The 26,613-nt window shown below is 44.9% G+C and overlaps 1 protein-coding gene across 4 annotated transcripts in view; it reads left to right on the top strand.

The window, feature by feature from the left end:
• ARHGAP24 (Rho GTPase activating protein 24) overlaps positions 1-26,613 on the top strand; it is a 415,266-nt gene that overhangs the window by 70,480 nt on the left and 318,173 nt on the right. Inside the window, exon 1 of one of the 4 annotated variants that reach the window (XM_083756501.1) lies at positions 8,673-9,206. The exons of the other annotated variants lie outside the window; for them this stretch is intronic. The gene's annotated coding sequence lies outside the window, so the exon portion shown is untranslated. Of the gene's footprint in view, positions 1-8,672; positions 9,207-26,613 lie in introns of those variants that run through there. 4 annotated transcript variants of the gene reach the window in all.

Below are 26,613 nucleotides of genomic sequence, written 5' to 3'. Positions count from 1 at the left end.
TGTGATACCAGGACTCTGTGAGCAGAGCTGTAATATTCTGGCACCCCTTTCTCTGCTTGTTGTTAATAACAAGAACCAATGAGCGCCTGTCTGGAGTAGTAACTGTATGGAAGAGTGGTCATTAGTTTGCTTCTGGTGAAGAAAGGCAAGAAACTTTCGAGAGACGTTTTGTTGAACACTTAATTATTTTGAAACACCCCTCAAAATGGCTCGTGGCTGTTTGGCCTGAACAGGAACCTTCAGATTCACCTCCGGTTCTGCTTTAGGCAGAAATCAGCGGCCATTTTAGTTTCAGGTACAAAAATGTGTTAAAGATAAACAGATATTTTTGTGCATGTCCCCAAAATCAGTCAGACACCAGACAGTGCGCTTGATTGTCCTTCTTTTTTAGCAAAATACCTCTCTTCTGCTTTCAGTTCTGCATTGACTATGATCAGGCACTAACATAAATTGCCGTTGAGCCTCCTGCAAGCTCTTGAGGCCTCACATGTGGAAAGAAGCTCTTAAGACCTGCACTTGGGACCATGTAAACTGCATTCTGGTTTGACTAGTGCTTATAAGGGCATCACCCGCATTACTAGTTTCCCACTGAAGCATTGTTTGCCTTGTCTTGCTGTATGGGACTCAGATGCATTGCTTGAGTGCATCTCCTAGGTCAGTGTTTCCCAACCTTGTGCCTCCAGATGTTTTTGGCCTACAACTCCCATCATCCCTGACCACTGGTCTTGCTAGCTAGGGATGATGGGAGTTGTAGGCCAAAAACATCTGGAGGCACAAGGTTGGGAAAGACTGTCCTAGGTGACTCAGTGTGAGAGAGACTATTGGAAACCTGGGTGTTAGCATCCGTTGGCTGGGAGAGAGGGGAAATGGTGTGTTTGCAATCCTCCAGGTGGAGATAATAATAATGATGATGATGATGATGATAATTTATTATTTGTACCCCACCCATCTGGCTGGGTTTCCCCAGCCACTCTGTGCAGCTTCCAACAAAGATTAAAAATACATTAAAATGTCACACATTAAAAACTTCCCTGATGTCTTCTAAATGTCAGGTAGTTGTTTATCTCTTTGACATCTGATGGGATGGCGTTCCACAGGGCGGGCACCACTACTGAGAAGGCCCTCTGCCTGGTTCCCTGTAGCTTTGCTTCTCGCAGTGAGGGAACCGCCAGAAGGCCCTCGGTGCTGGACCTCAGCGTCCGGGCAGAATGATGGGGATGAAGATGCTGCCCTGGACACAGAATTGACTTGTGCCTCCATGGACAGCTGTGAGTCCAAAATGACTCCCAGGCTACGCACCTGGTCCTTCAGGGGGCACAGGTACCCCATTCAGGACCAGGGACTCCTCCACACCAGCCCGCCCCCTGTCCTCCAAGAACAGTACTTCTGTCTTGTCAGGATTCAACCTCAATCCATTAGCCACCATGAAATATACTCAGAGTCGCAAAGTGATTTCATGCTCTTTATTCAGCTCATAGTGGTGAGGAGGAATGAATGTCCCCTCAAAGTATCTGCTTTATATACATTATTTACACAATGGGCTGCACATGATTGGCTAATTCCAGAATTCTACTGTAAGCCAATCAGGTTGTGGATTCACTTCTATCTGGAGCATGATTGGGTGGTTCCTGTCAACCAATCATACTGCTGCATTGTTCTTGGACCAATCAGACTGCTGCATTCTGAATCCTATTGTTCTAGGACCAATCAGACTGCTGCCTTTTGGATCCTATTGTTCTAGGACCAATCAGACTGCTGCAGTTTGGATCCTATTCAATTCAGTACATAACACACCAGATGGGGTGGGATGCCTGTGAAAGCAGGTCAGCTGGAGATGAATGGTTGCTATGTGCCCTTTTGGTGCCTGCTGTCCTATAGCAGGTCTTTGGTTGGGTTCCTTGCTTGGCTGAGCACCTGTGACCCCTGGCGTGTGTCAGGAAAATAAATATGGAAGGAGCCACAGTAGGATGGTCTATCTCAGCAAATGAGAAGATGGCAGACATGGGTGGAGCAGGGAACTTTGGAGGGCAAGGTTGCAGGTGTCTGCCACCTGTGCCCTTCACTCAGCTGCCACCCATCACCAACAAATTCAAACTGACTAATCCTAGATTTTTAAAGTTGGGAGAGACCACGAGGGTCATCTAGTCCAACCTCCTGAAATGCAGCAATCTTTTTGGCTTGAAAACCCACAGCCCTGAGATTAAGAGTCTCATGCTCTACCAACTGAGCTACGTGCAAACCCAGCAGCTCCAGAAAAATATCTAAGAAGTATTGCATCCCAAAGCCTGGAGCCCCTGAGCCCCTGTCCCTTCTAGCATCTCGGTGTGTGCAGCGGATTTCTTTGTCTTTCTTTGAGTGTGCTGGAATTAAGGTTTTGTCTCCTTTTCCGGAAACGAGATCAAATCTGTGTCTTGCACGCATGAATGACCACTGGGTTATTAATTGAAAAGTGGATGGTTGCTTCCTTCCTTCATCAGCCTCACTTTATTTTACTTTTTTTGAGTATAAGAAGGTTTCGACCCTGAAATGACAATTCTTGCTGGCAGCTGGCAATATTTGCACAGCTGCTGCCCACAGGTCTGCCTCAACTTCTTCCTCCTCCTTCAATATCCAAGCGTAGGTTGACATCCAGGTCTTGAAGAAAGAGGGAGCGCTTTGCTTTCTTTCAGGACCTGATGGGATCAGAGTCGGAAGAATCTTTAAGCTTCCGCTAAAGTTAGGTGGCAGCGAAGTCCGTGCCCAGAGTGCACATTCCTGTTTAGGCTTGTATCATTTCTGTTTGGATTTCTATTATTTTGCTCCGGGATGAGTGAGAAACGTGAAGGAAATAATGAAATGAGTCATTCTAGTTTTAAGGTGCGGAGGGAAGGATGACTATGTACAACACTGGATACTTGTGCCTGTTTATTTAGCATAATATATATCCTATTTAATTCTTCATTTATTTAATTAGATTTGTTAAACCATCCTTCATCGTATTGATCCCAGGGTAGATTACAAGGTAAAGGTAAAAACGTAAGTGGCACTGTGGTCTAAACCACTGAGGCTCTTGGGCTTGCTGATCAGAAGGTTGGCGGTTCGAATTTGCGCTATGGGGGGAGCTCCCGTTGCTCTGTCCCAGCTCCTGCCAACCTAGCAGTTCGAAAGCACACCAGTACAAGTAGATAAATAGGCACCGCTGCAGCGGGAAAGTAAACGCCGTTTCCATGCGCTCTGGTTTCCGTCATGTGTCCCATTGCACCAGAAGTGGTTTAGTCATATACTTCTGCAGGTGGTGGAATAAGAAAGAATTAATGGCCTGCCCTGCTGATCTCAGTGTACAGACAGATTGATGGAGAGGCAAGCATCCTTTCAGAGAGTTGTTTGGAGGTTCATATGCCAATGTAAACACCTTGGATTGGGCTTGGGAACGTACGGGCAACCAGTACAAGCTCTTCCTTGTACTATGGTCTTCAGGCAACAATCCAACACCTGCACAGCCTCAACAGATTCAGCTGATAATAGTTCTCAGAGAACTCTGGGTCAATGGAGGGTCTCTTAAACAGAAGACACAGTACCACCTCCTTAAGACTGCTGGGACCATGTCTGCCAACAACAATGCATTAACCCATCCAGTTACTCTCCCCGTCTCTAGCAAGTTCTAATCAACCAGGATGGGCAAAGGTCAAGAGGACATGTGTTTGTCCAGACACTTCCTGGCATCTTGCCCATATCATCAGGCCACAACAATTTAAGCTGACCCCATATAGTCTGGACATGACTCCTGACACCATACCATCAAATGTAATAATAATAATAATAATAATAATAATAATAATAATAATAATAATAATAAATGTTATTTATATCCCGCCCTCTCCAGCCGAAGCCGGGCTCAGGGCGGCTAACAATAATCAAATAATCAAACAATCAAATAGTCACACATTCAAAATATTTCATTATAAAAATTAGTTAAAATCAAATTAATGGCAACCGATTAAGCAAGATTCTGTACAGGTTGCCAGAGGAGGGAGTCAGGCTGCGCCCTGACCAAAGGCCTGGTGGAACAACTCTGTCTTGCAGGCCCTGTGGAAAGATGTCAGGTCCCGCAGGGCCCTAGTCTCTTGTGACAGAGCGTCCCACCAGATTGGAGCCGCAGCCGAGAAGGCCCTGGCTCTAGTTGAGGCCAGCCTAACCTCTCTCAGGCCTGGGACCTTGAGGGTATTATTATTTGCAGACCGTAGGTTTCTCTGTGGGGCATACCAGGAGAGGCGGTCCTGTAGGTACGAGGGTCCTAGGCCGTATAGGGCTTTAAAGGTTAAAACCAGCACCTTAAACCTGATCCTGTACTCCACCGGGAGCCAGTGCAGCTGGTATAGTACTGGATGAATGTGATCTCGCAGCGAAGACCCCATAAGGAGTCTCGCCGTGGCATTCTGCACCCGCTGGAGTTTCTGGGTCAGTCTCAAGGGCAGCCCCACGTAGAGCGAGTTACAATAGTCCAGTCTGGAGGTGACCGTCGCATGGATCACAGTGGCTAGGTCAGGGCGAGAGAGATAAGGGGCCAACTGCTTAGCTTGGCGGAGATGAAAAAATGCCGCCTTTGTTATAGCTGTAATCTGCGCCTCCATAGAGAGGGAGGTATCGAAGATTACACCCAAACTCTTAACGGACGGTGCTGGCACTAATTGCACCCCCGCAAGAGATGGGAGTTACCCCCTCAATCCCATATCGTCCCGCCCCAGCCAGAGGACCTCTGTCTTCGAAGGATTTAACTTCAACCGGCTCCCACGTAACCATCCAGCCACAGCTTCCAGACATCTCTCCAGTGTGTCTGGGGCCGAGTCAGGATGGCCATCCATCAACAGATAGAGTTGGGTGTCATCAGCATACTGATGGCAGCCCAGCCCAAAACTCCGGACAAGCTGGGCGAGGGGGCGCATAAAGATGTTAAAAAGCATCGGGGAGAGAATCGCACCCTGAGGCACTCCACACACCAAGGAGTGGCGCGATGACAATTCCCCCCCAAGCGCCACCCTCTGTCCCCGACCAGAGAGAAACGAGCACAGCCATTGAAGGACTGTGCCCTGGATTCCCACGTCGGCAAGGCGGTGGTCCAGGAGTTCGTGGTCGACCATGTCGAAGGCTGCTGACAGATCTAGAAGAATCAGCAGCCCCGACCTGCCTCGATCCAGCTGCCTGCGGAGATCATCTGTTAGGGCGACCAGAGCCGTCTCGGTCCCATGACCAGCACGGAAGCCAGACTGGAATGGATCCAGAGCAGATGTTTCATCCAGAAACCTACCAAGCTGTTCAGCAACCGCTCTCTCAATCACCTTACCCAGGAATGGAAGATACAATGGACGGAAGTGTCTTTGCCCTTAAATAGCCTCTAGCAAATTTGCTACAGGAGGCTTCTAAGGGTTCTGATACTCCCAATTTAGTTGGAGATGGCAGGTTTTCATGCAACCCTGATGGAATAATATAGGGGAATCTTGTAGAAAAACTTAGCAGAAGAATCAATATTCTAAAGGCATCAATAATTACCTAGTCGCTGGCAAAATCCCAAGTGTAGGGTTTTTTAAGTTCTTGTTTCATTTGTCTAGTTATATATCTATGACAACCAATTAAAATTACTAAAAAAAAAGAACCAGTAAGAAAGCAATGGGTCATGGAAAAGTAAGCGTTCTTTGCCTTCCCCATCACTAAGCAGTAAGGCATGGATTTGTGCTGTAACCCATATTCAGTCATCTTAACTATGAGGCTGCAGGTGTGTGCTGTAGGTGTGCTCCATAACCCAAAGATCTCCTGTACACAAGGATGCCATCTGAGATCCACTAAATCAGAGACCGCCCTTTGGAGGTTGCTTTTTTTTGGCAGCCACTGCACAGAAACCAGGTTGACACTGGGCCACTGCAACCCATTAGGCTCACTGCTTGATCAAGTGGGCAGCTGCTGATGGCCTCCAGCTTGGACCAAGCCAAAGTCAGCTGAGCTTGGAAGTTCCATCATCTTCACTGTATGAATTTGTGTTTAAATGCTTTGACATGGAGTGATCCAAAGCTTCCTCTCCTCTACACCTGGTATTTCTTCTTAGTGTTTTCTCAAAGAAGCAAGGGAGACATTTTCCTGGAGTGTTCCCCTAAGGAAGGTGGGGAGGAACTCAGATGAGGACTGAGTCTGGTGAGATCATGCAGAAGGAGTGTCCACGCTTATGAATGGTTGTGGAGTTACTGTAGGGCAGGGATGTGGATACTGTGGCTCTCCAGATGTTGTGAGAGACTCCGTTTCCCCATGGACCTAATCCTTGCTCATGTTGGCTGGGGCTGATGGGAGTTCGAGTCCAGCAACATCTGGAGAGCAACAGGCTCACTATCCCTGATAGTGTCCAAGCCGTAAGAGACAGGGCATCACACTCTCCTTTTAGCAATGAATAACAGTGATTGTGAAAGTTACCAGATTGCAGATTTACTGTCCGTATGAGACCTCTTTTGCAAGAAATGGCCTTTGGGAAGAGTAGGAATGATTCCTCCCTTAAGATCTTGAAACACATTTTTTTTTTTACCCTTTCCTGTGGACCATCAGGGACACATGTGTGTGCCCCCAGTCAAATTTCTTTTTGAAGATGAGTTTTAAAGCACCATGCTCAGGGCCAAGCTGAACACTGTGCATGAGATCAGAAGGAATTTTTGCTCCTGCTCAGAGAGATGAGAGAGGTCTCATGATTTGTTGAGTCTTCCATAAAATGCATCTTGGTTGAATCACATGGAGCCATTTGCTTGACCAACCTTTACTGTGGTTTCTGACTGTGATGCACTGTGGTCTGGATGGCAAAGACGGATATTGGGGTGTGTGTGTGAATTGCTTGGTCTTGGGACAAAGAACTGGACTCAATAGCCCCTTGATCTTCTATATCTTTATTCTTCTTGGATTTTTGTGTTCCGACTGCCTATCGTACATCACCCTGGAATCTTGTGATGAAGGGTGGTTAATAAATATTTTAAACATTACATGTTGATGTATTTAGAAACGCATTCATTTAGATCAGCGGTTCTCAACCTGTGGGTCCCAAGATGTTGTTGGACTACAACTCCCATCTTCCCTAGCTAGCAAAGCCAGAGCTCAGGGATGATGGGAGTTGTAGTCCAACAACATCTGGAGACCCACAGTTTGAGAACTGCTGATTTAGATGCATAGATAGAATGCATAGAATCATGGAGATGGAAGGGACCCTGAGGATCATCTAGTCCAACTCCCTGCAATGCAGGAATACACAACTGTCCTATATGAGGATTGAATCTGCAACCTTAAGCCCTGCAATTCTCTTCATTGCTTTCCTGGGCAATCTTGAGAAAACTTCTCTGGCTTTGGACATCCCTGGAAGGAAAAAAAAAAAAAAACCACAAGGACAACCACCCCACAGCATGACCCAGGCACCTTCGCTATATAAATATAGGTGGTGGTTGTTTTTATATTTTGCACTTCCTCGACTTGGTGCCCTGTGCAGAGGAACCATCTGCACCACCCTAAATCTGGTGCTGGTCTGTGTGGATTGGGCCGAAAAGGAAATGCCCAGCCAATGGGGAGCAGTGGCAGCAGCATGAAAGAGGTGATCCCAGTCAGGGAGTGGGTCCCACTTAGGACATTTTGCCCAAGGGATCCCCCAAAACCTGGAGCTGACACAGACTGCAGGCTGGCCTTGGGCCCTAACACCGCTTTGGAAAGAGAGAGCAAAATTAATCCTCGCGCCATTTATGTGCATTTATTTCTTCATTGATTTAAAAGCATTTGCAAAATCTAATATCTTTCTTTAAATCTCTATGCGGCGTGCATGCAAAAAGCAACAGAAAGACAGCATAAGACCAACAAAACAGTAGTATAAAAGCATATTTTGCTCTTTTTAAAAAATGAAAACAAGAATGCAAGGAATTCAAACAAATAAAAACGGGGTGATCCTGTGGGTCAGGGGGAAAGGGCAATAGTGGGAAATGCCTGTCTCGGGGTCCCTTCCCCAGTGATATTCTGTGGGGTGGGGCACCATGATTAAATTTGCCCAGATGACCTAACGGACAGAGCTTCCCTTGCTTGTTTGTCCCAATTTCCTCCCTACCTGCAGTTACTCTGCAGCTGAAAGGCAGGCTAAGCTGCAGCTCCCACAGAAATCATGGACCAAGGTGTGCTTACAACGGTGTACTTAATTATCTTCCTGCCTTCTATCTTAATGCGAGTCCGGTAGGGCAGAGAGACTGGGGATGGGGCGATTGTTTTCCCATTGGCGTCTGGAGACGGAGGTGGTGAGCGCTACCTGCTTGCAAGATTAGAAGGGGAGTTCCATTGCCATGCCTATGCCCTGGAAAGTGAAGGGTAAGTTTTCCTTCCTGTTCAGTAACTGGCAGTCACTGGGAGGCGGCCAGTTTGGTGTTGCATCCTCCTGGTGCAGCTTTTGCAAAAATAAATGTGACACTCGCCTCAACTCCATGCTCATGAAACCTGATAAATCTCACCATTGGAGAGTCTATGGGCTACATGGTGCAGTCAAAGTTTTTTTAAAAAATAGTATATTAGACCTCTGGAAAGTCAATTCATGCTCCCGGCTGTCACTTTGCGAAGGTTTGCAACGGGGGAGGGAAAACAAGGAAGGAGGAGGAGGAGAAGAATTGCAGAGAGGGAGGGAGGCGGGTTGTGCTGGCTGCTGTGCGGAGAGCTCAGCCAAGCAGAGTTCTTCCAGTGCCGTATTGTTGTTCTGTTCTCCGCCGAGTCCTCTTTTGTTCCGTGTGTGCTGAATTCCCACGTGCACGTTCCCATCTTCCCCTTTGCTTTCCTTGTGGGGAGGGGGGCAGACTGCCTCTTCCCCCACCCCACCCCGGCATCGACGAAGGTCTCCGGCAGCAAGTTGAAAGGGTGCCACATGGACACATATGGCCGAGGCGATTTAGTAACGAGATTAAGGCTTCGCGCACCGTTGCCGGAGAACGCAGGAACACGCTGCTCGCGCTCCCTTTATCGCCGGCCAATTTGCAAAGTACATTGCATTAGTTTGGTGGAGGTGCTCCCCTGTGCTGCTGCTGCCGCCGCCGCCGCTGATGTTGTTGTCACTGCTAAATGCCAAACAAGGAACCCTAAATGCTTCAGCTCCATTTAGATGCGGTGCCTGATAGTGTCACTCCTGGGATCTGCCCCCCTTTGGAAAGCTTCGTCGTTTAGCGCGGACGGGAAAGCTGCAGAGTGTGAGTTTTGCTCTCTCTCTTATTTACCTGTGGGTAGGAATGCAAACGGGGAGGGGGGAGAGAATGATTTAGCCTAGCCTAGCCTTAAAAAACAGAGCATGCTGCTTTTTATTACACGGTCGCAGTTATTGCACGGAGTCTACATTGCTGCGTGGCAAAGGTACCCCCCCCCCCCCGCCACTGTTGCTGCCTGGAGTCATGTTAAATTGCAGTGCAATACCTGTCGGCCATCCGCAGTAAATGGGATTCATTTGCGACCGGTGCACTTGCTATTCCACCCCCCAAGTGCCAACCGAATGGGGAGGCATGGGAAACAATAGGACGAAAGGTAACGTTGCTAGAGGCAGATGTAAATGGTGATTGCGGCAGAGACGGTTTTCATAGGGTGGCTGTTTCCGTGGGCAGCGGCTCACTTTTTTCCCCAAGGAAGGAAGACAGATGGGCTTAGCGAGGTGATGCGCCTGTCAATCACTGACGGGAGGTGGCAGTTTTGATCCGAGGTGCCCCTTCCTGAGTTGTGACAGAGTTCTTGCTAGGGGTTGTGTGTGTGTGTGTGTGTGTGTGTGTGTGTGTGGTTGTAAGGAAGCAGTATTGAAGCATTGCTGGCTGCTGCGCTTTCCTATTTCTCAAAAGAGCAGGCTTGCAATCTGTATATTGCACTGGGAGACCACTTTAAAAGCCCCCTCTTTTCTCTTCCTCTCCCCTCCAATGCAAAGCCCTCCACTAGTCTCATTAGCACCCCATTTCCCTCTGTCTTTGTGAGCAGGGTATCCTTGGAAAACAACATCCCTGCCTGTCTTGTCTCCTGACAAGTTGAGCACACTGCCTGGTCCCCCCCCCCCTTTCCCCTCTTTCTTTTAAAACTTGTAATCGTTTTGTAAACGCCAGGCTTTGATCTTGCTGGAAACCAGAATGCTTTTGGATTTGGGAGTACAGTATTTTTTAAGCTGTGCTTTTAAAAGAGGACTGTTAAGAACTCCAGGGTGGCGAGGTCTTTATTTGAGGCCGGTTTTCTAGACTCTATAAAACTCCTAAGTAACGGTGCATGGCAACCTTTTAAGCACTGAAAGGTGTAAGCTGGTCAGATGCTAGTTTGTAGGTTTTTGAATGGCAACAGCTGCTCTTGGCACTTACAGATCAGATTCCAAGTGTTCAAAGAACTTCATGTGATCTTTTGTCACGCAGCACAGGTAAGCAGCAAGGAAAACTGAACAGGGTTGTACAGTTAGTAGTTAAGTCTCATTTAAAGTGATTTTTAAATAGACAAATAAAGAAAATTAACTCTGTTTCCCCACCATTTTTACAGGTTTACCAGTTGAGCAAGAAATAAAACTCTGGGCTTTAGCTTGTATAAAAAGTTCTTTTCATGGTATATATGAATAGAAGTCATTTTGCTTTGGGAATAATGCATATCTCTTACTGCAACTTGGCGAGGGATAGGGAACTTGTGGCTTTCCAGATATCGCTAGACTCCAACTCCCAATATCCTGACCATTTGCCATGTTGTCAGGAGTTGGAGTTCCCCAACATTAGGTGGGTCATAGGTTCCCCCATCCATGCTTTAAATAGAAATATCAGCTCAAAATGTTGCAAAACCAATAGCGGGTGCTTAAATTTCCAGCTATAAAGTGAGTTGATCTGGAACCTAGCTGAGTAGGAGAGCATGTGCAGGTTTGACCTTTGGCATCTTTAGTTAGAAAAGATCTAAGGTAGCAAAGCTGGAAAACAGTCATTGCCAGTCACAATGCATCTTACCAAGCTAGAGAGACCAAAGGTTTGCCTCTGTAATAGGCAGCTTTATATGTTCAGAAAATGATGAATATTTCCTCCTCCTCCTCCTCCTCCTCCTACCTGAGATGGCTGCTTGATATATGATGTCCTGTTCCCACTGAGTGTGTTTCCCTATTAGGGAAGGGGGAGAAATTCAACTAAGTTTTCATGTAAAAGCAAACTTACATACTTTGCTCTTTCCACAACAACGTGAGAACAGCCATCCTTAGAAATCCACGCTTCTCCAAGTTTTGCAGTGCAGCCAAATAATAATAATAATAATAATAATAATAATTTATACCCCGCCCTCCCCAGCCAAGGCTGGGCTCAGGGCGGCTAACTAGCAATTATATATCTCTATATATAAATAATAAAAATAATGTATATAAACCTTTATATACTAGGGTAAAGTGTGCATACAGATGCCTATATTTGCATATATTAATGAAAATAACATCCAAAAGGACATTATATCAGGGGAGATTGCTTTGAAAAGTGTGCATATTAGGAAATATTGCATACAAAAAATGCTTATATTAGGAAATAATCACGCAAAAATACTGATGAATTTCCATGAGGACTTAAAAGTGATGTGGTAATGTGGAGAACCAAGCTTAAGATTGGAAAAATCAGAGACGGAGATGAAGCAAAGTGGATATTCTCATGGGAGATGGGTTATTGGTTTCTTTTGCTTTCAGTTTTTTATTGTTATGTATTCTGTGATTTCTTTTTGTATTTCTATGTTGTAGTTCTATGTATTTCTATGTGAAGTGCCCTGTGATCTTTGGATGAAGAGTGGTTAATAATAATAATAATAATAATAATAATAATAATAATAAAATAATGCAGCACATTACCCATAGTGGCTCAGAAAGTTTGTCAAGGTTTTCATAAGCAAACTAAACAGAAGGAAGATACCAAAAGCAGCAGAGGATTCTGTTGTGGTTGCTGGAACAATAACAGAATTGTTGTGTTGGAAGGGACTACCAGGGTCATCTATAGTCCAAATGCCTGCAATGCAAGAATATTTCACCCAATGTGGGGCTCAAACCCACAGCCCTGAGACGAAGAGACTCATGCTCTATTGACTGAGCTATCCCATGTATATTACTGACATAGTGTTGGACTTGTGAAGCCTCTTCAAGCTGTAGTGTGGGTAGTCAAATGTGGAAAGCAGGCAGCATGGACTTCAGACACAGGATCCAAATCTAAGCACATCAGATCCCTGAGAAATGGCAAATACCTCTTGAACCCAAAGGCTGTAGAAAACCAGATGTTTCTAAAGCCTAGCTCCCCCATGCTAAACAGCAGGAGCCTATCCACATAGTCTGCCATTGGCTAACCCATACAATTAAGATCATTGTGTTTCACAAGAAAGACTGTGCTGTTTGGGGTTGAAGGGAATTGTAGCCCTTGCAGAAGGTTGGTCAAAGGTAATCCGTGAAAGATGTAGCCCAGGTAAACACCCTAATCTGGTAAGTACTCTTTAGTAAGTAAAGGTAAAGGGACCCCTGACCATTAGGTCCAGTCGTGACCGACTCTGGGGTTGTGGCGCTCATCTCACTTTCTTGGCCGAGGGAGCTGGTGTACAGCTTCCAGGTCATGTGGCCAGCATGACTAAGCCGCTTCTGGCAAAGCAAAGCAGTGCACAGAAATGCCGTTTACCTTCCCGCCGGAGTGGTACCTATTTATCTACTTGCACTTTGACTTGCTTTCAAACTGCTAGGTGGGCAGAAGCTGGGACTGACCAATGGGAGCTCACCCCGTCATGGGGATTTGAACCACCGACCTTCTGATCAGCAAGTCCTAGGCTCTGGGGTTTAACCCACAGTGCCACCCACATCCCAAACTCTTTAGTAGGTAGGCACTATTCAGGCCCCCATCTGTACCATACATTTAAAGTGGTGCCACAGAATTGTAGAATTGCAGAGTTGGAAGGGACTCTGAGGATTATCTGGTCCAACCAATGCAGGAATCTCAGCTAATCTCAGCTAAAACCTCCACGACAGATGGCCATCCAACCTCTGCTTGAAAACCTCCAAGGAAGGAGAGTCTACAACCTCCTGAGGGAGACCATTCCACTGTCAGACAGCTCTCACTGTCAGAAAGTTTTCCCATATGTTTAGTTGGACTCTCTTCTCCTTTCAAGTCCTGCCCTCCAGAGCAGGAGAAAACAAGCTTGTTCCTTCTTCCATGTGACAGCCCATGAGATATTTGAAGATGGCTATCATATCTCCTCCCAGTCTCCTCTTTTCCAGGCTAAACATACACAGCTCCTGCAGCTGTTCCTCAGAATAAGGCTTGGTTTCCAGACCCTTGTCTTCTTGGTCGCCCTCCTCTGCACATGTTCCAGCTTCTCAACATCCTTCTTAAATTGTGGTGCCCAAAACTGGACACAGTCTTTCCCGGTGTGGTCTGACCAAGGCAGAATAGAGTAGTACTAGAGTGTCGTACCACTTTAAACAGTTGTGGCTTCTCTCAAAGAACCCTTGAAGCTGTAATATGTTGTTGAGAACATGTTGTTTACAGGGAACCAGGCAGAGGGCCTTCTTGGTAGTGGCGCCAGCCCTGTGGAATGCCCTCCCATCAGATGTCAAAGAAAAAATCAACTACAGTGGTACCTTGGGTTACGTACGCTTCAGGTTACACACGCTTCAGGTTACAGACTCTGCTAACCCAGAAATAGTGCTTCAGGTTAAGAACTTCGCTTCAGGATGAGAACAGAAATCATGCTCTGGCGGCACAGCAGCAGCAGGAGGCCCCATTAGCTAAAGTGGTGCTTCAGGTTAAGAACAGTTTCAGGTTAAGTACGGACCTCTGGAACGAATTAAGTACTTAACCCGAGGTACCACTGTATATGACATTCAGAAGACCTCTGAAGGCTTATGGAAGTTTTTAACAACTGATGTTTTAATGTATTTTTAACCTTCTGTTGGAAGCTGCTCAGAGTGGCTGGAGAAACCCAGCCAGATGGGCAGGGTAGAAAATAATAATAATAATAATAATAATAATAATAATAATAATAATAATAATAATTTATTGGTCCTGAGAGTTGTGAGGAGACCCCAGTGCCCCTTAGCAGAGCAACAGTTTCCAGGGCTCCCCAGTAAGAGAGATTTGTAATTTGGCCACTCTGAGAATTGTAGTTAAGGAATCTCTCAGCTTCCTTAATGAACTACAGTTCCCAAGGTCCCTTGGGGGAAGCCATGACTCTTTAAAGTGGCATGGTACTGCTTTAAATGTGCCGTTCAGCCTTTCAAAAGCTCTGGGGCCAGAAGCGGCAAGGTAGGACGTTATTGTTTTAAGTGTTTCTTTCTCTACAAGCCTTGCCTTTCCTCCTCTCTACACAATAGGCTTTTAAAGCCTTTAGTTCTTTAATGATGTGCCCTGCACGCTCTGCTTGGCACCCCAATTCACATGCACAGAAGAAAGAAGAGCCTTTATCTTATTTTGATCCAATCCAGCACTGAATAAAATCCTGAGATAAAAAAGGTAGTTGAGGCAACTAAACTGTTTCATCTGAGAAAGCTGGTGTTCTCATGCCTGCTCATTATTTTCGGCTTTTATTAAAGCTGTTTCTCGTTTTCTGTGTGGGGCGGGGGAGAGAAAGACTGCCCATAATAGCAGAATTCTAATTCACCCACCTGCCAAGAAGAACTTTGAACTGCACTGTTGTCCTCAAAATATGCTACTAAAATCTTAGCAAGATTACCTCTCCTCGTTGCCCAGATCTGACCCAAAGCATCCTTCTGTGTTAGCAAAGCTTCTTCATGGTGGTTTCAAAGTCACAACATGGGTCATCTTGGTGGTGGTGGGTTTTATTACATACCCTCCAATAATTTCTCCTATTCCATAATAAGAATAATAAGAATATTTATACCCCACCCATCTGGCTGGGTTGCTCCAGCCACTCTAGGCGGCTTCCAACAGATATCAAAACATAATAAAACATTAAACATTAAAAAACTTCCTTATACAGAGCTGCCTTCAGATGTCTTCTAGAGGTGGCATAGTTACTAATCTCCTTAGCTCAGGGGTTGCATATCTCCATACCCTCCAACATTTCTCCAATGAAAATAGGGATGTCCTAAGGAATAGCAGGGGGGACTCGGGTGGCGCTGTGGGTTAAACCACAGAGCCTAGGACTTGCTGAACAGAAGGTTCGGCGGTTCCAATCCCCGCGACGGGGTGAGCTCCCGTTGCTCGGTCCCTGCTCCTGCCAACCTAGCAGTTCAAAAGCACGTCAAAGTGCAAGTAGATAAATAGGCACCACTCTGGCAGGAAGGTAAACAGTGTTTCCGTGCACTGCTCTGGTTCACCAGAAGCGGCTTAGTTAGGCTGGCCACGTGACTTGGAAGCTGTACGCCGGCTCTCTTGGCCAATAAAGCGAGATGAGCGCCGCAACCCCAGAGTCGGTCATGACTGGACCCAATGGTCAGGGGTCCCTTTACCTTTAAGGAATAGCAGGACATTCCGGGATCAAATCAGAATCTGGGAACAGGCCTTTTCTGCAGTGGCTCCCCATTTGTGGAATGCTCTCCGAAGGGATACTTGCCTGGTGCCAAGTGTGCTGGCTTGCCGTCGCGATTAAAGTCACTTGCGCATGCCATGAGTGTGCTGATGTGTTGGGTGCACTCTGTGTGGCTTGCGTGAGTGACATCAGCATGCCTCACAGTGTGTGTGTGTGTGTGTGGCTGCCACTGAATTTTGAGGGGGCCCGACCCCCTCCTTGCAAATTTGTTGGGGGCCCTTGGCACCCCCTGCCTGGCTCCTCCATTACATATTTTTAGTTGCCATGCAAAACCATTCCTCTTCTTCCAGGCATTTGGCTAATTAAACCATCTAAGGCAGGCTTCCTCAACCTTGGCCCTCCAGATGTTTTGAGACTACAATTCCCATCATCCCTGACCACTGGTCCTGCTAGCTAGGGATCATGGGAGTTGTAGGCCAAACACATCTGGAGGGCCAAGTTTGAGGAAGCCTGATCTAAGGCATTTTAAACTGTGTGTGTAGGAGTTATTGGTTTCATTTGTTACTGTGGAATGTATTTTTATATTGTAAACCACGCTGTGATATTCGGATGAAGGGCAGTACAGAAATTCAATTAATAATAATAATAATAATAATAATAATAATAATAATTAATACAGTCCCCATGATTCTTTGCAGGAAGCCAGAACTGTTTAAAGTGGTATGATGATGATTTAAATGAATAGTGCAGGTGGGGATTGTGCAAATTATTTGAAACAATGTAGTTTATTGTACAAAACTCACATACACATGTACAAAACGCACATATACGTACACTAGTAACGGATATGACCTCTGCTATTTTTAAGCAGCATTTGAACACGGTTCGGCATGGAGTCTACTAGTTTTGAACAGGCCCTGTTGATTTTCGGATCCCTGGACCACACTTGAATCAGTGCCTGAATGAGCTTCTCCATAGTCGTACAGTCTACAGCACAGAGGTGAATTTTGCATATAGCGCACAAATTCTCAATGGGATTTACGTCCGGGGAATTCCCTGGCCAATCAAGTACCTGTATTTTCTGCTCTGTCATGAATTTCTTCACCACTTTCAATGTGGGCCAGGTCCTGCTGCAATATCCCAGTACCATCAGGATACCTCTTTTCCAGCTCTGGAATAACTCTCTTTCGTAGAACCTCAATATATAATATATTCCTTCTGTTGGCTGCAGGCTTCCAACACCCTAATGATCAACTGACTTTTCATGTTTGTTTTGAGTACAGGAAGAGTACAGGATTACAAGTAAGATAGAAAACATGTTTTGTTTCAATTAATTTGCACAAGCGTGTAGATCCCTTTCCCTAAGCTGATGTGCAGAGTAATTTCAGGGGAACCCCAGCATGTCTTCAGAGGTGGGAGGAGACCATTATTCTTATGTGCATATAGAGATGCACCCACAAATCTCAGGTGTTACGTTCCAATGTGGGGCATTCTGTGGACCCAGCAGCAGACACCTTTTATACGCACAAGATTATTATTGTCTTGGCAAGCTGCTAAATGTCATCCTTATCATCACATTTATGGCTGTATTGACCGGATCCCCCAAGCACAGCACTGCCTTTTGCAGCGCTTGTGAGATACGAAGTGTCAGAAAACACACATATATTCTAGCCAGGAGGCAGGGAAAGGTTTGACAAGACTGACAAAGGCACCCCACGATTTATGGCCGGGACAGGGCCTGTCGTTTCTCTGATGTGCTCTGAGGAACGGTAGATCCTGCAGACGAAGGGAAAGGCAGAGCTCATGCAATTATTAATCATTTATCCCAGCACCTTTCACTGTGCAAAGCCACCATTCAGGTCTTATCTCGTTTAATCTTCAGGAAAAACCAATGAGGTAGGTTAGAGTGACACCGGGTGAGTCTGCTAGCCAAGCAGGAAATCGAATATTGGCCTCCCACATTCAGCTATTCCACTTTATCAACTGCACTACAATTGGACCCAGCAAGGAACACTGTATAATTTGAGTGACTTATGAGTAGACCATCTTAGGCTATATCGGTGCCAAAAGTGGCACTGGTAATGGGAACTTGGGGTAGTTGTGGATTTGAAAGTGTGGGAGATAACCGTGACAGCTCCCATAGCCATGCCTCTAAGGAGAATACGGAGGTATCTGCTAAATGTCATCCTTATCGTCACATTTATGAAACACACACACCAAAGAGCCAGGCGTGTGTAGTAGAGTCAGTGTTGCTGCAATTCTTTGCATGGCTTCCTGGGACTAAACTCAGTGGTGCTTCCTTCTGACTATGAAGGTTCAACTGATAAAACAATTTGAGCTTCATGAGAAGATCTTCCGCCATTTAAACTGTGAGCATGAAATAGCTTTGCCAAAGGAAAGTTAAGGTGTAGCTGAACTTATTCTCTGACTGAAAGCTTCAGCAACACCTCATCCATGGGTTAGGTCTGCAGGTCCTTGCTCCAGACTACTGGTGCCTCTTTCCCATACTCAACAAGAAAAGGTATGAGGGATCCCCTGACTCTCTCTTACCTGCCAATGGGCTCTGCATTACAGAAAGTTCAAAAGTTGTGAGCTACAAAAAGATGCACACCTGCCTTTGGCTCGGAGAGCTTATTCCTGGGCAGCGAGTATCTCCTCTCTAGGCACTCCTTAGCTATATCAGGCTTCTTGTGGTCAGCTGCAGTAGCTGAGGGCTTGACCTTCAATCTGTAAGGTAAAGGTAAAGGGACCCCTGACCATTAGGTTCAGTTGTGGTCGACTCTGGGGTTGTGGTGCTCATCTCGCTTTATTGGCCAAGGGAGCCGGCGTACAGCTTCCGGGTCATATGGCCAGCATGACTAAGCTGCTTCTGGCGAACCAGAGCAGCGCACGGAAATGCCGTTTACCTTCCCGCCGGAGTGGTACCTGTTTATCTACTTGCACTTTGACGTGCTTTCGAACTGCTAGGTTGGCAGGAGCAGGGACCGAGCAACGGGAGCTCACCCTGTCGCAGGGATTCGAACCGCCAACCTTCTGATCGGCAAGTCCTAGGCTCTGTGGTTTAACCCACAGCGCCACCTGCGTAGCCAAAACCAAGGGTACGAAGTGCAGCGGGTTTAAGGAAGTGCTGTGCTGAGCACAGGGTCTGCACTGACATGACAGAGAATGAGGCCACCTGGAAAGAATAATAGAATCAAAGAATTGTAGAGTTGGAATGCAGGAATAATGCAAGAAGGAAAGGGGTGATGCTGGGTCCTTAAAGGAGTACAAGTTTCTGAGTATGAAAGAAATGTATTTTCAGTGCAATGGCCCTTTGACTGGCCTCTTGGTTTGTGAATCACCCAGTCCCCCTTAGGTCATGGGATAAAATGACATTTGCCAGCTGGCCACACACATGGGGAAAGTGTCCTACTCAATGGACGCACACAAGTCAATTTCTTCTGCAGCTCTCTATTCTAATATAGGCTCACAGTGTAGAATCATCAGTGAACACTCAAGTCGTACATCTGGGAGTGACTCACGGTTTACTCATTCTGTGATGTATCGGAGAGCCAGGCGTCTCTCAACGTCGCCTTTCCGAACAGATCGACTCGGTGTTGACTTAGTCACTCAAGCAATTAATCAAAAAAAGCATTTCCAAGATGTGTGTTATACAAAATACACAGACTTGTGTGTAACTTAGCCGTTGACGGAAGTCTTCCTTGGCTCAGCTACACCACCTTTTTGTTTTCTGATCAGACATTGCTTTATATTTTCAGTGCAGAGGGAACTGAGTATTCCATCCTTCTGGGGAAAGCTGTCGCAGGGCTCTGCTTTAATTGACGACAACGCTTCTGATTTTTTTGCAGAGATGAAAACTGTAATCTGAGCAGGATCAGAATGGAAGCCAATAGGCTTTGAATTTTAGTTCAGTGTTGTCAGTCAATAAACTAGCTGCAGTTGAGATTGACAGCCTCTCTCCCCCGCACTCCCCCTATGGAATAAACTCAGGATCCAGAGCAGGGATTGGCAGACTTAGGGCACATTGGATCTGCTTTGTGTTTTGCCAGGCAGATTTTTTAGCCAGAGACACATACAAAAGCCCTAGATACACTGAAACAGAAGTCACCAGACCCTTATACAGTGGACGCTAGGGTTGCGAATGTGATCCATGTGGGATGCACATTCACAACTCTCAGCATTCGCAACCCGTGTCTGCGCACGTGTGGGTTGCGATTTGGTGCTTCTGCGCGTGCACAAAGCACGATTTAGTGCCTCTGCACATGCATAACCACTGAAACCTGAAAGTAACCTGTTCCGGTACTTCCGGGTTTCTGTGGTCCGTAACCTGAAAAAACACAACCTGAAGCGGCTGTAACCCAAGGTATGACTATATATAGTGAGAAGGTAGGGAGGGGTATTAGTCAGAAGGGTGGTAGGAATGGGTGATTGTTAACAACTGCAAGACAGAGAAACCAGTAGGAGAACACTTCAATCTCCCAGGACATTCTATACAAGATCTCAAAATAGCTGTCATATTACAAAAGAATTTCAGAAATAGACTGGAAAGAGAAGTTGCTGAATTACAACTTATTTCCAAACTTAAAACCATGGAGAGACCTGGTCTGAATAGAGACCAATTGCAGTCATTAACAGTTGTAAACTGGCTTGTCACACCTATCAGCCAATCACCCATATCTGAAGAAGTGTGCATGCACACGAAAGCTCATACCAATAACAAACTTAGTTGGTCTTTAAGGTGCTACTCGAAGGAATTTTTTTATTTTGTTTCAACTACGGCAGACAAACACAGCTACCTACCTGTATCTAAAAGCCGTAGAGTTAGTATTAAATAACGGGGTATCTCAGGGCACATTCTGAGCTTAGGAATGTGTTTTCAGTACCAGAAATTAACTAAACTTAGAGTTGTTTCATACAAAATCCTTCTCCTGGTTAGTTTTCTTCATTCCAGCACTCTTAATTTAGGTGGGAAAGTCTCCCCTATTGTCAAACAATTGGGAAAAGAACATAAAAAGACCTTGCTGGATCCGGCCCTTGTACAGGGGGGTTGGTGTCTATCTTCTATCAATGCAACTAAGAGGACACATTCCAGAGAAGCAAAAATACTTAAGGAAGACATGAAGTAGGCTGGTAAGGAGCGTGGTTTGGAGAAAGGGTGTGTGGATTGGAAAAGGACCGTGGAAGTTTATTACAATATCTGATTACAGCAGTGAGATGGAAAGATGGAAAGATACAGTCCTACCTAACATGAACAGCTGATAAAAAATTATTGGACTTAGCTGAGATGGCAAAGCAGCATGTTTAATTAGAGAGAAATCATTATTGACATTTGTTAAGGACTGGAAACTTCTTTTGGACTTTTTGCATGAAAGAGAAAATGAACTTGTCATATCTGGGTTTGAAGACTGGAAAGATATTTGCTTATAAAAAATAGAATAGTTGGATGTTAATGAATGAATACTATATTTAGCTGCAGGACAGAGAACCGAAAGTCTTTTTATGATTTTAATTTTCTTGTCTCTCTCCTTTCTATTTCTTTCTTTCCCTTTTCCCATTTCTGCCTTCTTTTTGCTTCCGTTCCTCTTTAGATTAGAACTTTAAAGCATTTCTTTTATTCTAGTATATTATAAAAAGATACTTTTTGTATATTATTGTATATACATTGTATAGCATGAACTTTTGTATATCATTGGACAAGTATAAATAAAAATAGATGAGAGAGAGGGGGAGGAGAGAGAGAGAGGTGTGACTTGAGGAACAGTTAACAGAGAAGACTGAGTGGCTCTATTTGGCTTCTGGGTCTGAGGTTCCCTACCTATAGTCCACTCTCAAGGATTTAAGGCTCTGGAGAAGCCAATATAAGTTGCAATTTCAGCTAAATTTGGGGAAACCACTTGAAGCATCCATTGTGTTGAGCTATTTCAATGCCTTTACTTCGATTTGCTCATTGCAAACAGCTGAAAGTCTGGAAATTTTGATAATAAACCTGATTTGCAATGGGGGTTGAATAATTTCGATTGCTCTGAGGGCCTTCTGGCAGTTCCCTCACTGCGAGAAGTGAGGTTACAGGGAACCAGGCAGAGGGCATTCTTGGTAGTGGCATCCACCCTGTGGAAAACACCCTCCCATCAGAAGTCAAGGAAATAAACAAGTGTCTGACTTTTAGAAGACATCTGAAGGCAGCCCTGTTTAGGGAAGTTTTTAATGTTTGATGTTTTATTGTGTTTTTAATATTCTGTTGGGGGCCGCCCAGAGTCAGATGGGCGGGGTAGAAATAATATTATTTATTTATTTATTTATTTATTTATTTATTTAGAGACGGAACCTGGCAACTCCTGTTTGCAAAGCCTCTCTTCTACCACTGAACTATAGCCCCTCCCTCTTCATTCACATGAGTTGCCTGGGTTTTGAACCTGGCCCTTTTCACACTTGAAGCAAGATTCGTAACCCTAGACCGGGGTTATCAATTTGGTCCCAATTCTAGGTTGGCGGTGTTGAAAAAAATGCCCACCCGGGAGGGTTGCCAGCATCCCAGGCACACCGGGGTCTTTTCTCCGAAGGTCACTCTCTGTCTAAAATCCAACTTCAGTCCAGAGAGACCGGTGATAAGCGATCCCTCCCTTCTGAGAGGAACACACTAACAATCTTCTGGCAAAAAAAAAAAAAAAAATCCTTCCAGTAGCACATTAAAGACCAACTAAGTCAGTTCTTGGTATGAGCTTTCGTGTGCATGCACACTTCTTCAGATACACTGAAACAGAAGTTTCCAGACCCTTCTATATAGTGAGAAGGTGGGGAGGGGTATTACTCAGAAGGGTGGTGGGAATGGGTGATTGGCAGATAGCTGTGATGAGCCTGTTGACGACTCTTAACGACTGCAATAGGTCTTACAGGAAGAAGCAAGGGGTGAAAAGGTGAAAAATGGCTTTGTCATGTATAATGAGATAAGAATCCAAGGTCTTTGTTCAGGCCAGGTTTCTCCATGGTTTTAAGTTTGGTGATAAGTTGTAATTCAGCAGCTTCTCTTTCCAGTCTATTTCTGAAATTCCTTTGTAGTAAAACAGCTACTTTGAGATCTTGTATAGAATGTCCTGGGAGATTGAAGTGTTCTCCTACTGGTTTCTCTGTCTTGTGATTCCTGATGTCCGATTTATGTCCGTTTATTCTTTGGCGTAAGGTCTGGCCTGTTTGTCCAATATAGAGAGCCGAAGGACACTGTTGGCATTTGATGGCATACACAATGTTAGACGATGAGCAATTAAATAGTCCCGAGATGGTATGTGTGATGTTGTTGGGGCCAGTAATGGTGTTGTCCGGGTGTATGTGGCAGCAAAGTTGGCATCTGGAAAGAGAAGCTGCTGAATTACAACTTATCACCAAACTTAAAACCATGGAGAAACCTGGCCTGAACAAAGACCTTGGATTCTTATCTCATTATACATGACAAAGCCATTTTTCACCTTTTTACCCCTTGCTTCTTCCTGTAAGACCTATTGCAGTCGTTAAGAGTCGTCAACAGGCTCATCACAGCTATCTGCCAATCACCCATTCCCACCACCCTTCTGAGTAATACCCCTCCCCACCTTCTCACTATATAGAAGGGTCTGGAAACTTCTGTTTCAGTGTATCTGAAGAAGTGTGCATGCACACGAAAGCTCATACCAAGAACTGACTTAGTTGGTCTTTAAGGTGCTACTGGAAGGAATTTTGTTTTGTTTTGACTATGGCAGACCAACACGGCTACCTATCTGTAATCTTCTGGCAATCCATCACAGAAGAATGAGGCAGTCTCGTCTAACAACTACTTTATTAAGACTGTACAAATCATAGCTGCTCACCCGAGCAGTACAGCATGAGAGTCTGCGACTTGACTCTGCTTCAATCCAGAATCAGCGAGTCTCTCAGTAACTCCACCCGGTAAGACTGAGAACACTGAGAACTGGCTAAGACTTCCTGTCTCACACTCAGTACATCACATGATGTAAACAATGTTTCTGCTTCCCCGCAGCTGGTGAGAACTGAAATCCCAACAGGCGGTAGGGGGTTCTACGGCACAAGCTGAATCCTCCTTCCATGGAGCACTGGTGGGCAGTAAGGAAATTTTACCATCAAGAAAGATGCATTAGTGGGTGGTAGGTATAAAAAGGTTGACTACCCCTGCCCTAGACTAACAAGCCTAACTTACACATCAGGGGACATAAGAAGTGGAGCAAGTCAGGCTATGGATTGATGGAGTCCAATATTGTTTTCATACACTGACCTCTTCCTTAATGTCTCCTTTGAACTGAAGAAGCCTAAGAATGACCCTTGGGCTATATGACCTTGGATATAACCTGGAATATGACAGATGGGTAAAGCTTTGGAAGAGAGGTATGAAATTCACCGCATGTGCTGCTCTCCGAGAAAATATGGAGAAAATGATGTATCGTTGGTACATCACCCCGGCAAGACTGGGGAAGATGTACAAAACCGGAAACAGCACATGCTGGAGATGTAAAACCAAAGAAGGAAATTTTTTTCCACATGTGGTGGACATGTAACGAGGTCAAAAGATTTTGGGGGCAAATTTATGATGAGTTAAAGAAAATACTGAAATACACTTTCCCCAAAAAACTGGAAGCTTTCCTCTTAGGTATGATTGGAGAGGAGATCAGAAATGAGGACCAAACATTCTTTCAATACGCAACGGTGGCGGCCAGGATTTTATTAGCGCAAAACTGGAAATCTTCTAACAACCCCACCGTCAGAGAATGGCAAATGAGACTATTTGAGTAAATAGAGCTAGCGAGAATGACACAAAGGATCAGGCATCAAAAAAATGTAAGGCTATAAAGAATGATTGGAATAAATTTTTTAGTTATATTGAAGTTAATTTGGGAATTACTAAAATCACAGTGGACGGAATTTAACACCTGCGATGTATAGAGTTAATATAATACAACTGCAGAAAGATTACAAGATTACCTAACCTAAACCGAGATGGAAGGAGGTCAAATGTTTGTAAGTTTGTCTGTTTTATGTTGATATGTGTTATTTCGATTTTCTTTTTTTGTTTCTCTTCTCTTTTCTTTCTTTTCTTTTTTTCTTGTTTTTCTATTTCTATTTTGTAACTGTTTGTGAGTTTTTTGCTTTTTGATGTAATTTTCAAGAATTCAATAAAAAGAATTTGAAAAAAAATAAAAAAATAAACTTGAAAAAAAAGAATGACCCTTGGGCACATTGGGCACACAAATCCTACACTCTGTCACTGAGCTATGGTCCCCTTGCATGCAATTCCATATCCCTCAAATGCCCTGGGAAAACCGTGACATCCCGTTTTCTTGCCTTAGAGCATGGTGGCCATTTTGGACACTGCGATCTCTCCTCATCTCACACCATGATCTCACCATGAAAAATGCATTTTCTTTGGGGCCACAATCTCCCACAGGTTATGCAACTCGCCTGGGAGCATGGCCTGGAAGGCACACAGCCCAGTTTTTGGCCTGGACATGTTGGAGTGTGTGCAATTATGGTCAGGATTCAGTGGGATGGTCTTTCAAGTCTCTTTGCCTCATTCCATGCCTGTAATTCTATATTCATACAAATCAATAACGTTTATTCAAATGTGCACAAATTTATTCAGTTTGCATCCATTATTCTTTGAGGTTTTGTAGAGTTTCCCTCCATTTTTCTTTCTTCCTTTCATTTCTTTTTCTTTTTTCTGGGAAGGGAGGTGGTATGAAATCTTATTGTGGCAGGAAAATTATAGATCCATGATGAGCAATGCACCGCCTCCAGTCATTAAAGAGGGGCAGACAATGGTGTTCGTTAAAAGCATTATTTTCATGTTTCAAAACCTGTCTTTTCTTTACAACTGTAAAGGATGGAAACCAACATTTACCATATTTTTTGCTCTATAAGACTCACTTTTTCCCTCCTAAAAAGTAAGGGGAAATGTGTGTGCATCTTATGGAGCGAATGCAGGCTGCACAGCTATCCGAGAAGCCAGAACAGCAAGAGGGATTGCTGCTTTCACTGCGCAGCGATCCCTCAGGGAGTTATCAGTTCTGAAAACTGCACCTACTGTAGGTGGTACCAGGTACTATGTTGTAGAGAGACAGTGTTTTGAGATAGCTAACTGTGCCTCCCTAGATTGAAATTGTTTTTGCAAGTGACTTGAGGACTCTGTCAAGTTTTATGCAGTGGCAATAAGGATTTTGCTGGCCATTGCTATGTGCTACAGAGAACTGTGCTCGTTCCCAGCACTGTAGGAAGTCAGTAGGGGCCATTCACAAAACAGTTGTCCTTGACAGAGACATCCCTGCTGCTGTGGTTTTGTGAATGACTACTGCAAATTGCAAAATTATCACTGTTTGCAGTTTTCTGAATACACACACACACACACACACACACACACACACACGACCTCACTGTTTACATATTACACACACACACACCCCGCCGGTCAGCCCTGTTAGTATTTGTATTATGTTTGCATCGTAAATGTATTTCACACACACACAAAAAGGTATTGGGGAAAGGAGGTGGCAGTTGGGAGTTGGTTATTCTGTTAGTTTATTCTTTGAGAACATAGGAGTTTGGTGACTTCAAGCAGTCTGGGGGGTTTGCGAGGACGGGCAAGATACGGATTACAGTGGCACCTCGGGTTAAGTACTTAATTCGTTCTGGAGGTCTGTTCTTAACCTGAAACTGTTCTTAACCTGAGGTACCACTTTAGCTAATGGTGCCTCATCCTGAAGCAAAGTTCTTAACCCGAGGTACTATTTCTCGGTTAGCGGAGTCTGTAACCTGAAGTGTCTGTAACCCGAGGTACCACTGTAATAACTTATGTAGTGCTATGAAGGAGTTCTGAGAGCAAAAGAAGACTAAACCCTTTCTTGGGCTCAAGGGAGAGAAATTCACTATGTTCATTAATATATACATATGAATAATACTTGTTGTTCCACTGTTGCCAACCTGACAAGTAAAGATTTATATTCAAGTCTCAAGGTGTCAAGCTAACAGGTTCTTCCATGAGGTGAGGTGAGGTGAGGCAATTTGCCTCAGATGGCAGATCCAGCCCCTCCTCCTCCCTTCCTCCACTGCCACCGCCACCACAGCATCCTTGTCCTCATCACACTGCCTTGTGGTAGCAGCACAGGTGTGATGGTTTGGGCAGGAAGGGGG

Source organism: Podarcis gaigeae, assembly GCF_964106915.1.
Source record: "Podarcis gaigeae genome assembly, chromosome: 9".
Classification (NCBI taxonomy): domain Eukaryota; kingdom Metazoa; phylum Chordata; class Lepidosauria; order Squamata; family Lacertidae; genus Podarcis; species Podarcis gaigeae.
This window is presented reverse-complemented; position numbering and strand designations above follow the sequence as displayed.